The sequence below is a fragment of the Felis catus genome, chromosome B1 (assembly GCF_018350175.1).
Source record: "Felis catus isolate Fca126 chromosome B1, F.catus_Fca126_mat1.0, whole genome shotgun sequence".
NCBI lineage: Eukaryota > Metazoa > Chordata > Mammalia > Carnivora > Felidae > Felis > Felis catus.
Genome location: NC_058371.1, coordinates 34,350,021 through 34,362,818, shown reverse-complemented (window position 1 = coordinate 34,362,818; position 12,798 = coordinate 34,350,021).

Genomic DNA, 12,798 nt, shown 5'->3' with positions numbered 1-12,798 from the left:
CCTGGAAATTAACAAACTGTGTTTTCAAGCCAGGGGACTTCATAATCACGTTGAAACAATAAGCTGGCCGAAGCAAGATGAAACCTGCTAGGTAAGCCAGTTCATTTCTTGGGGGCGGGGAGAGAGTAAGGGGGCAGGCAAGACTGGGAAGGGGTAGGAAAAGAGCAGAATGTGTAGGAGAGAGGGCTGCTAAGCTCTAGACTTAATGGGGAAATTACAGTGGCATCACAAATCATGCCTGGTATAGAAGCTCATATTTTCTTATAAGTAGGCAGCACTGAGGCATGTCCTTAACTTGCGAAGGAGGCTGATGATCCAGGAGAGGACTTATCAGGGTAAAAAAAAAAAAAAGTGGGCATTACATTAAGGGCTGGGGTGCAGTGAAGGGATTAAGCAAGACAACCTTCAGACATTTTCGGGATGTAAATGCAAAAGGGCCATTGGAGATTCATGCAGGCAGGAACAAGATGATCTTGCAAAGGCAGTGGTTTCAGTTTAAATCCTAACACCTTCAAAGGTGGAAGAAACAACGCCACCTCTCCTAACCACAGACCAAGACTCCGCTCTGTGTGTGTGAGGGGAGTGGGCTTGCTGAGTGGTTACGGCCCCGCCCTCCCTTGCAAAAAGGGTTTTTTGGGAAGGACCAAGTTTGCTAGAAAAAAGGATAGAGGAAATAAAGGAAAACGGAAATTTCTAAAGGAAAGAAAGGGAATTTTCACATTTTCACTAAATAATACGTACATTTCCATTTAGGTTGAGTGACAGTGTTGGTATTTCTCAAGTACCTCCTGGGCTGCGTGCTGGGGGCTGAGACACAGAAGAAGATACAGGAGAAGGAAACGTCAGGATTCTTGTTGTCGAGATTGCAGTCAAGTTGGGGAGATGGTCAACCTCAGTCGTGTTTCCTAAAGGGTCAGGATGGGAGGACCTTGTGTGGTAAGGGAAGGGCGTGGTCAACGCTGGGTGGCGACGCGGGGAAGGCTTCATGAAGGGGTCTTCAAGGAAGGGTCAGTGTGGGAAAGATGTAAACTGCTGTTTTTGCTTTTTACGAATTTAGGAAAAAGCTATGATTATTTCATTTTTCAAAGAGTTCGTATCTGGAAAGCTCAGAAATTGTTTTCACTGCTTTAGGCAGGAGTGGTCGATGTATGGTAATGCAATATAATGGTTCAGTGTTCTCTCCTAGAGGGAGGACAAGAGAACAGATGCATGCATCTTTTCCCCGAGGATCTTGCTTTCTGTTCCTCAGCATTCTCCACCTCCTTAGCCATTTCTCTTCGTTAAAGGCAGCGCTGTTTGTTTCTCTTGCTGCACTTTCCCCTTGTTGGCTACTGGCTTTGTAGGGTGTAGAGTGATGATTTCTCCCATCTATATTCTTTTTCCCATTATCTGGTGCGGCCACCAGAACAGAATGTCCTACAAGTGTCTGGATGTGTTTTGTGATTCCTCTGATGTTGATTTATTGTTCCTTCTTATTTCACTCATTGATTATCACATGCCTGGAGGTTCATTGCCGGCTGTGTGAAGTGTTTCACAAGGACAGATAAGCTATCCTCTGAAGAAATCCAACAGCAGCCCTCTGCACTGGTGCGAATGTAACCGGGGCGGGGGGCCGGGTGGGGGCGGGGGGCATCAGGTCATTCCCATCTCTGACGTTCTTGAATGTCAAAGGAGGGAACTGGAGTCTAAGTGGAACCGCCCAAGGTAAAGTCTCTTTCCAAAGAGGAAAAGTTGTGAAGTTGACACTGGGCCTTTCTACTTAGATTTCAGTTCAAGGATACCTGAGGGTCCACAGTCATCGTGTTCTCGTCTTGGATTTGGATATAGCAGTGATGTAAGAGTCTGGAAGTGTAAGAGTCTGGAACTCTGGAGGTGATGTCTGGTTCTTTTGTAACTTCTCCGGGGTGGTAGGAGACAATAGGGGGAGTCTGAATAGCAGATTTCAGAGCTCAAATTTTGTCCTGCAAGCAACAGGGCGTCAGCAAGCCTTCTTGAGGAGGAATTGTTAAAGAATGTGTTGAAGTCAGTGTTTGGGGAAGATCTTTTGATCATACTTACGACGATTGGAAGGAAGAAATGAATGGAGGTTATAAGACAAGTTAGTAATATGTTCGTGTTGATAAGGCCCTGGACAGTGATGGTAGCAGTAGGAAAGGACAAGCTATTTTAAATAAAATGGAAATTATCAATTATTCCACAAACTTCTCTTGGGGGGGAAAACCTGTCTTCTACTTTAATGGTAATGGGGGCAATATACATCAGGGTGTTTCCTTCCCCTTTCACTGGTTATGATGTTTATAGTTGACAAGATATATGGAGCACGTCTGTTGGCCAGGCACTTTCTGGCTTCTGTTAAAGCAGTAGGCTTACCTAACAGAGGACTTGACTATATTTCCAGTAGATGAGACATCTTCCCCAGCCCGGCCTTTGTGAGCTGGAGGCGCCCCAGGTGCAGTGGGGGGAGGAGAGGGGCGCTTTGCCATTGCCCCTGAGCAGGGAAAGTGCAAAGAGGTGGGTGGGAGAATCTGCCAACACCTAAGGCTGGGTGATGATGCCCTGGCTGTGCCCGTGCAAGGCTGGCGTGAGTTCAGTGAGAAGATAAAGCCAAAAATCTCTGGAGCTTTGCTGGATTTGGCTAGCTTAAAGCTAAGTGGTGAATGGCTAATGGTGAATTGGTGAGAGGAACCCGGGAGCATGGTTTCTTGATAAATCTTTCTTTTGTTGTTAACAGAGTGCTAGACCCATCAAGGCGGGTCTGCCATAGTGACCAAGGTTGGGGCATCATTGTTATTCTGCTTTGGGAATTCTGGGCCTGACTGTATGGTTGGAATGTTGAGTCATGCCTTCCGAACCTTAAGGAAAAGAAGGAGAAGGAAAAGGAAGACAAAGCGGCAAGGTGTGTGTGAGAGTTTGTAGGTTTGCATTCAATTAACATTTACTGGGTGCCTGTCTACTCTCTGCCAGGCATTTCTGCAGATGCTTCTTATCTGTGAGAAATGAACCACTATCCTCTCTTCCCAGAGGAAGAGCCCAAGACCCAGAGAGAAGAATGGCTTAGCCCTTGGTCATAGAGTGGAAGATGGAGCTAGGTCTCCTGAGATTTGCTTATTATAGAGGCAGCCCTGGGTTCTTCAGTTGTGCGAGCCCCGCATCGGAGGAGGGGGTATGCAGGCTTAGAGCTCTGCCCCTCGGTCTGGGTTGGGGGGAGGAGAAAGAAATAAGCAGGATGACCTAACATGTTTAAACCAGAACAGGCAAGAAGTTGAAATTAGCCTCCGCTTCTGTGAACCTCGGCTTCCCGTTCTTCCAGGTACAAGTTATAATGTCACTTTACATCAGGGAGGACAAATTCATAGTCCTAGGGGCAATCTGAAAATCTTTCTTTTCACAAGAGGTGCCTGAAACGGGATGAAGAGGTTACTGTGTGTCATTGAATCTGCCGTTACCTCTAGCCCTCCAGAAGGCCTAAAGTGACGTTACTCTGTTGAGACACATGAGGGCGCTCGAACCAACCAGCAAGGCGATGGCTCTTAAATTAAAAAAAAGAAAGAAAAAAAAAGTTGTGACTCCTGGCTCTGTTAGCTTGGTCATTGTTTCAGGCCATCAGGATGCTTTTTAAGGGGAGAATTTTATTTTCGTGACATGCACACGGCCTACTAGGGAGATAAGTGGCAGGGAAGTTTTTTTAAATTATCCTACCCCAGTGCTAAGGGGAGGGCAATGTCTGTACCTAACTGTTTAGGGCAGGTGGTAACACGTGTGACTTAGGGTTCTTTGTTTTCAAGAAGGAATTTTATTTCCAGGTGGTGGTGAGCATTGCACCTCATCAGTGAAGAAAACGAAATTTCTTTGACCCCGTTTTCCACTTAGCATTCTTTCTTCCAGTGGTCTTCGGACCAAAGTCAAGGCTGAATAGCTTTTCGCTCTGTATCTGACATGTTTTTTTGTGCCTGTTCTGTATTGGAAATCTTCCAGGGGAGTGTGGGAGGTCGACGTGGGGGCACGAGCGCACCCCTGCTTCTTGGTCCTGCCCCCAAACACCTTGGCGAAGAGGACATTGACACTCTGTTAGGTGCAGGCACTGGGGCAGACCTGTCACACGACACGTGTCTGAGGAAGTCCTCCACTCAGTGCTTAATGTAGACCCCTCCAGTGAGAGATCAGGGCTTACCGCTTCTAACCAACCAATCCATCTGTCGGTGTGGATTCTTTAAGGTCTCTGTGCCTGGAAGAGTGTTAGCACTGTGAAAGAACAGACAGTGCGGGGCGGGGCGAGGCAAGCCATGGAGACACAGATCTGGACGCAAGGCAGTAAATACACAGTGTTAAACTGTGAGCCCTAATGAGTGAGACCGATGGGTGATGCCAACGAGTTTGTGAAATAGAAATTAAGAAAATCCACGTCAACAACCTGTGCTGAAGCCTCATTCTGACATATTTAGCCTAAAGCCAGCTTGTCGTTTGCAAAATGCCATCCTGGTATAAAGAAGTGTCTTGCAGCCGTTCCTGAGTGCTAGACAAATCTATTATTACTAGTTTATTGGCTGAGAAAAGAGGATGTCGAGAGGGAGCAGCCTTTAGACAAAGTTTCCTGGCAAGTCAGCAAAGGGGCCAGACTAGGAGATTATAGATTTCTTTACTTGATGTTTGGAAACCTGGCCAAGAAATTTATTGTGGCAATTCAAATGCATTTAATAATCAAGTTGCATTTAATATGCTTTAGGCTAAAGTGCAATTAAGATAAACCAGTTCCTGGCTCTGAGTGGGTATCATGGGAGTATCAACATATTCCAATGACTATATCAGAGTCGTAAAGTGCAGAATGCAGAGTCAGAGTTTATACTGTAAGGGTTTTATAATGGTAGCAAAAATGGTCACCAAGTGCCATTTCGTTTGGTTTCATGGAACACGGTTTTTGTCAGCTGTTGGGGAAATGAACTCTCTCAGCCCATTTAAAAATTAATTGTAAGGAAATTCAGTGGAATAAATGGAAATCCAAGTGCAAAGGAAACACGTTCTGGCCTCAAGGCAAGCATTTTCTTGAACTTGTCATTCCCCACTCTCTAGTGACAATAATAGGAAGGGGGAGGGAGAGAGAGAGAAAAAAAGTTACAGCTTTGGAGGAAGTGGTGAAATCCTTAAGGGCAAAAATGTCATCAGGGGAGTCGCTGTGCTAAGACAGGGAAATTTAGCTCACAGTAGTGTGGAGCAGTGGATTATTCTTCTTTTCATACAGCAAATTTTAATGATATTCTCATTCCTTATTCTCCTATTTGTGTTTATAATGATTTCTTCCCATGGTCGTAACTTATTGTCTTCAGTGGTCTCTTGTAGATTAACAAAGGAAAGGCAGTTTCCTCTGTGTGTGTGTGTGTGTGTGTGTGTGTGTGTGTGTGTCTGGGGGGGGGGCATTTTGCCCTTCGTTTGGTGTTTAAATCACTCACAGCAGACTTCAGGCTGACTGAGCAGGAAGTGAGAAGCTGCCTTCCATGGGGTGACAAGACTGAGACTTTGTACCTCTCCTTGTGTGTCTTCTTTCAAACAAATGCAGTCTCTTTAGACACTGGGATTGTCTTTCAGCCCCTCTCAAACCCCTTTCCCTCTCACTCCCTAGAATGTGGCCTTTGCCGTGAATTGGGAAGAACCACGGAAAGCACCACGCTCCTCTAGAAGCCGTGAAGGCAAAGCCATCCGCTGTAAAATCGGTGTCCTGAATGGCTTTTCACAGGGAGGGGTTGATTTCCTGACAAGGAGCTGTGCCTTGCTGCAGGGTTCCGCGGCGGTTGCCAGAAGGGATTTGCTACAGGGTGAAGGATCCAAACTCTACTAAGTGCTTGGGCATGAAGGCTTGTGGAAGGTTGGGAGGGGGAACCCCCAACCTATCTCACTGTTAAGTGACTGAATCTGACTGCAGATGTCATGCTGGGGGCTTGGTTTATAACTTTGATTTTTAATCGATTGGAACATCTCCAGCTCCAGTGTGTGTGTGTGTGTGTGTGTGTGTGTGTGTGTGTGTGTGTGATACACTGTAATATCTATTTAAAGGTGTGGCTCTTATTTTTTTTAAATTCATTTTGAGAGAGAGACAGAGAGGCAGAGACAGAGAAGAGAGTGGGAGAGGAGCAGAGAGAGAGGGAGAGAGAATCCCAAGCACAGTGCGGAGCCTGATGTGGGGCTCGAACCCACAAACCATGAGATCGTGACCTGAGCCGAAATGAAGAGTCGGACGCTTAAGCAACTGAGCCACCCAGGCGCCCTTAAAGGTGTGGCCCTTATTAAGGTAACTAACGGCCTTTTAAACTTTAGGCTCTAATGGAGCCCCTGAATCACAATATGGCAAATATGTTATGATGCATTCATATTCCATCAAAAGTATATTTTTATGTAATTATATATGCAGTGTTAAATAGCAATTGGCTAGGGGTATAGTGTTGCATTTTGTAGACGTTTACTTAAATATCTGTTGCAAATTTTTTGCAGTGTGCTTATTGTATTTTTTTTTCTTTTGGAACCGGCAAGGTTTCTCCCCGTTCTCGGTGATCTTTAAGCCCTGATGAGCTCAGAGACACAGGGTAGCATCCTATAGTGTCTAATGAATAGGTTGCTCCTATGGCTTTGGTTTATGAAGGAGTTATCAGACAGGATGCAGGCACCCGTTAGTGTAAATCGACATTTCCTAGAGCGTATTCCAAGAGGTAAAATAGTCCTACGATATGCACCAGGGTTTCGCCATGAGCATCAACATGTTGAAGTCACCCAAAAATCCTGCAGTAAGAGAGCTTTTACATTGTTTAGTCCAATGTACCCCAAAGATATTATTCAGAAAGCTTTTTTTTTTTTTTTTTAATGAGTAGTACTTATCGACATCCTGCAGGACTGGTGTTCCTTGGAACCCACTCTGGGGAATGTTGATTTTAAGCCAATTAGCTCCTTACCTTCTCGGAGTTTACCTTGGTTCTGCTGTGGACCAGCTTTTATCCCTGGAGCCTCAAGCTCCTTCTTTACAGCTATCTTCCTATTTAGACCTACCTTTCCTTGAGGGCCTACAGGACTTGAATACCTCATATCTCATTGAATTTTCTAAACAATGGGAGAAGTCAGGTGTTATGATGCATATTTTACCTAGCAGGAAAGGGAAGTTCAAAGAGGCAGGGTTATTAAGAAGGCGTGTCTTGATTCAACATTGGGTCTGACTCCAGAGGGCATGATTCCGACCGGTGGTATTCTACAGAGGAACGCTTAAACGCTCAATTTCAGATATAAATATACTTAGGAAGATAGTACAGCGTGTTTCTCTTTAGGTTCCCGAAAACTGTGCGTTCAACTGTACAAAACTCTTCTAAAACTGCCTGGTGGAGCACAGCAGGGGAGGAAGGGGCAGGGGCCCTCCAGAATGGTCTTTCTCTTCCAGCTTAGACAATTCTCTGCTGCTACCCATGATTCAGGGTCGTCGGGCCCGGCTGCACCCAGATGTGTAGGAGTGCTGCTACTTTTGGAATTTCCCTGCTGGGTTCGGCTCCCCACTGGCTGTCTCCCCACACTGCTCCTTCTAGCACTCACAGCCGAGGGCTGCTGGCTGCCCAAAATACTGCAGCAGAACAAGGCTATCTGGGTTACCCTTGTCTGTGTTTCTCTCACTGCCCCCTTGCAATTGTTCTTGCCTCGTGCTTAGGGAATGGCTCGATCTGATTGAGGGTTATTTTCTTGCCTGGAGAAAAGGGGAGGAGGAGCACAATGGCCGCATTGATGAGTCTGGGAGAGTGTGGTGGTTTCTTGGCTTGCTCTCTGTGTAAAGAAAAGACCTTTAGAGTGACGGCCATTACTGCTTGAGGGGTTCCAAGCTCTCGCTCCTTCAAACTGCTGGGGAAGCTCTGAGCTTACACCTTTCCCCATTCATATGTAGTATGGTGGGTGTTCACCTGATAGAGTTTCCAAAGTCTAGTTTTCTAAAGCACCTCTTTTGTAGAAGGGCATCTGTGTGCCATCCAAATAGTTGATTCTCCGTTGGTGAGGTCTTTTGCCCATGCTTGTTTTGGAAGAATGAGTAGAGAGGGGACAGAAATTTGTACATGTATATTCTCTCGGCTTCCTAACTGTATGAAATGACAAGTTTAAAAGGCAAATTATTGGCAGAGACAGGATTATCCATGTTATTTTACTTTTTCTTTCGCACTGTTTCTAAGCCAAGAACATCAGCAGGGATAGGAAGAAAATAGGGGTTGTTAAATATTACTTTGGCATTTGCCATGTTATGAGGGGGAAAATCCAACCTACATTCTTATGTACAACATTATGTTCAGTCCTTCATTAATGTCACTAGTTGGGCTAAGTGGCAGCCACAGGCTAACATAAACAAATAGTCACAAATGTACCGGGTGTCACAGTTCAAACATTCAAGGCAATAATCGGACTGAACGTGGGTGGGTGGTCAGAGGAGATTCCTGAAGAGGAGGGTGTTTGAGCTGAAGTCGGGACAATAACAAGAAGCAGTTAGGCAACAGTGGGGGCCAGGCGGTTGGGTCGCTGAGTCCTCGGGATCACCGACGACGGCCCGCATTCTCTATGAGTAGGATGCCATCTAGTTATTCACCCGCGTTGTGGAAGTGGGAGAGGTTTATAGTGAGAAGGAAGCAGAATGCATGGTCATCCTGAGATGCTGTATGGGGAGTCCAAGGAACTGAAAGAGGTAAGAAGGGGAAGAATGATACTGGATGAGACCAAAGAGGTTGGGTGGGGCTGGATCAAGCATGGGTTTGTGGTCCATGTTAAGATTTTTCAACTCTTTCCTACAGGCAACGAGAGACCATTAAAGAGTTTAGGCAAACAAGTGTCACTGGAAAGACTGGCATTTAAACATTTTTTAAAATGTTTATTTATTTTTGAGAGAGAGAGACAGAGCATGAGTGGGGGAGGAGCAGACAGAGAGGGAGACACAGAATCCGAAGCAGGCTCCGGGCTCCGAGCTGTCGGCACAGAGCCCGACACGGGGCTTGAACTCACGAACTGCGAGGTCATGACCTGAGCTGAATTCGGACGTTTAACCGACTGAGCCACCCAGGTGCCCCCGGTAAGATTTGCATTTAAAAAGTGTGTATTTCATACTACACGATGAAGACTGGATTTGTTGAGAGCCAAGATAGAACAGGTACACTCATAGGACATGAGTGAGGATGAACGGCATTTGAACCGAAGGGATAGTGGGGTTGGAGAAAAATGAGTGGCTCCAAGAGACATAGGTTAGTGGATCAGTGGGATCAGGTGATTGACGTACAGGGTGGGGAACAGGGAGGAGAGAAAGAGCGCACATTCAAAGATAATTTCTGGGTTTCTCTCTCGAACTGGATGAATGGGGGGGGCATTCGCTGAGATATAGAACACCATTGGGAGAGAGTTTTTGTGTGTTTAGATGCAAAAAGATGACCCCAGTTTTGGATTGAGTTAAGATGCTGAGGTGCTTAATAGGAGATGTTGAGTAGGTGGTTGGGTGTCTAGATCTACTGGTCAAGAGGGGCATTTGAGCTGGAGTTATAAACTGGGTGGTGGTTGTCAGGGCTTAGAAACCGTGGAAGTGGTTGAGATTATCGAAGGAGAAAGTATTGGGTGAGAATTGAAGAAGGCCATAAAAGGAAGAGGTTTGTGGCAGTCAGACATGAAATGGTTGGGTAGAGGAAGAGGAGGGTGCAAGGAGATCTAAAAGGCAAGTCCAGTGAGACGAGAGGGGGCAATCACCAAATTAGGAGAAGACAGTGTTTCACCAAAAAGGAAATATAGTTAGCTGTTAAATGCTAGTGAGTCATCGAGGGTATAAAGTAGATCCCCTCAGCTGCAAATAACGGAATCAAACTTGCTTAAACAACCAGGGTATTGACCCTTCTAACTGAAGTTAAGGCTTCAGGTTCACCTTATCTTAATAGCTCTGTCTTTGTTACTCCGGATCCCCTCAGGCGCACCCTCCTCTGTGGCTTTTATCTTGAGACGATTTCCCTCATGCAGACAAAATAGTTGTATTTGCTTCTGGTTTCACATCAGTACTTCCTGGGGTTCTGAAGTGATAGCCTGTCTTCCACTTGCTCACGGTTGAGAGTCAACTTATTTTACAGAAGCCCTCACCATGCTCCTTCTGGCTTGTTATATTGCACGGACCTGAGTCACATGCTTATGCCTGAACTAAACCCTGACCTGAAAAACATCTTGCATTTAATGACTTAAATGTGATTTCCTGATGCTATTACTGCTAAGGGGGACGGGGATAAATAGAGCAATAAGGCTCATTTCAGGAAACGGGGATGGAGGTATCTTCTCTTGAGGCACAAAACTGGAGTTCTTTGGGGAATGATAAAGAAGAGGTCGGGCAACCAGAAACGCCCGATATATTAACACAAGTAAGAGCCGAGAACTATTCTTAACAGTTTGGTGAATATTCTGCTAGATACAGTGTACTATACAATGTTCTCATTGTTTTAAAATTTAAGTGGGATTGCATTGCACACAGCCCTCCCTAATTTGCTTTTTTCCCCTTTAAAAACACTTTTACATGACACGTTTACTGACGTATAACAAAGATAGACATTATTTTAAAACTGTTATATGAAACATGTAGCCAATCCCATAATGGGGGACATTTAGCTTGTTCCAATATTTTCAATATTACAAATTATTCTACATCATTGTAAATGCCTTTTGGGGCATGTGTAAGCTTTCTGTATTCTGTAGAATACATCCTTCATGGTGAAATTTCTGGGCCAAAGGCTAAGCACGTAATATTTTATAGAGGCTGAAAAGGCATCCCTCTTTATATTACTATGTAAAAAAATTTTTTTTAAGTTTATTTATTTTATTTTTTTAACGTTTATTTATTTTTGAGACAGAAAGAGACAGAGCATGAACAGGGGAGGGGCAGAGAGAGAGAGGGAGACACAGAATCTGAAACAGGCTCCAGGCTCTGAGCTGTCAGCACAGAACCCGACGTGGGGCTCGAACTCACGGACCGTGAGATCATGACCTGAGCCGGTCGGATGCTTAACTGACTGAGCCACCCAGGCACCCCAAAAGTTTATTTATTTTTGAGAGAACTAGAGACAGAGCACGAGCAGGGGAGAGGTCGAGAGAGGGGGAGACACAGAATCCAAAGCAAGCTCCAGGCTCTGAGCTGTCAGCACAGAGCCCGACGTGGGGCTCGAACTCACGGACGGTGAGATCATGACCTGAACCAAAGTCTGACAGTCAACTGACTGAGCCACCCGGGCGCCCCTATGCTATTTCTTTGAGCAGTCTATGAGAATGAACATTTCATCCATACACTCACCAATGCTGAATAGCAGTAATTGGAAAATATTTGGTGAAATCAAATTGTCATTTTAATTTCCTAGATTAATATAATGTCTTTCTAAACTTTTAAAAATATTTATTTATTTATTTTGAGAGAGAGAGCAAGCACTGGGGAGGGCAGAGAGGCAGGGAGAGTGGGAGAATCCCAAACAGGCTCCCCACTACCAGCACAGAGCCACGTGTGTGGGTGGAACTTATCAATCTCGAGATCGTGACCTGAGCCGAACTGGGACACTCAACCGACTGAGCCACACAGGTGCCCCTATTTTTCATTTATTTTCATCTCATTGCTCTATTTGGATATTCTACTCTTTTTTGAGTAATATGGCAATTTATATTTTTCCAAGAAAAAAATTTTTCATCTGTATTTGCATTACATTGGTATAAATTTCTCCATGGTATTCCCTTTGAATTAGTAAAGTTTCTTCTGTACCTGCAATTAAGACCATTTGTTGGCATTTGATGTTATTTATTTGTATCTTTTCTCTGTTTTTTTTTTTTGTTAATCAGACTTGATAAAGATTTGTTTATTATAGTGTTCTTTTAAAAATGTTTATTTTTGACAGAGAGAGAGAGACAGAGCATGAGTGGGGGAGGGGCAGAGAGAGAGGAAGACACAGAATCCGAAGCAGGCTCCAGGCTCTGAGCTGTCAGCACAGAGCCTGATGTGGGGCTCGAACTCACGGACCGCTAGATCATGACCTGAGCCGAAGTGGGACGCTCAACCGACTGAGCCACTCAGGCGCCCCTATTATAGTGTTTTCAAAGCACCGTCTTTTTGGTTTTATCAAGTCTTCTAGTATTTTGTTCTAGATAATTAATTTCTACTTTTACCTTTATTAACTTATTCTAATTTTGCTGTTAGTTTTATAGCTTTTTCAATCGGAAGTTTAGTTAATTTATTTGAAACACTTCTTGTTATATAATACACTAAGCATACATATTTTCATGAAAGCTGTTTTGACCATGTTGTAAACATTTTGTCATCTGGTACACTCACTTATCATTTTTTTCTCAATAATTTGTAATTTCATTTCAGATTCCCTTTAACAATTAATGATTGTTTAGATCCATTCTAGTTTCCGAACGGTCCCACTAATATTATTTAAATTGTTTTTGAGAGGGAAGCAGGGAGAGAGAGAGTCAGAGACAGAGACAGAGACAGAGACAGAGACAGAGGGAATACATGATCAGAGGAGGGGTAGAGGGAGAGAGAGAGAATCTGGGATCAGGACCTGAACCGAAATCAAGAGTCAGACGCTCAACTGACTGAGGCAGCCAGGCACTCCAGCACCTGGATATATTTAAACGTGTATTTTAAACATATATTTAAACATATTTGGACTCATGGTTTTTCTAGTGATGGCTCATGTTTATGTTCTTCCTCACAAATATTAGCACGCTACAATGTTCACTTTTTCCACTTTCACCGTGTTCCAATTTTATAATAATCTTCCTAACATTGGTTCT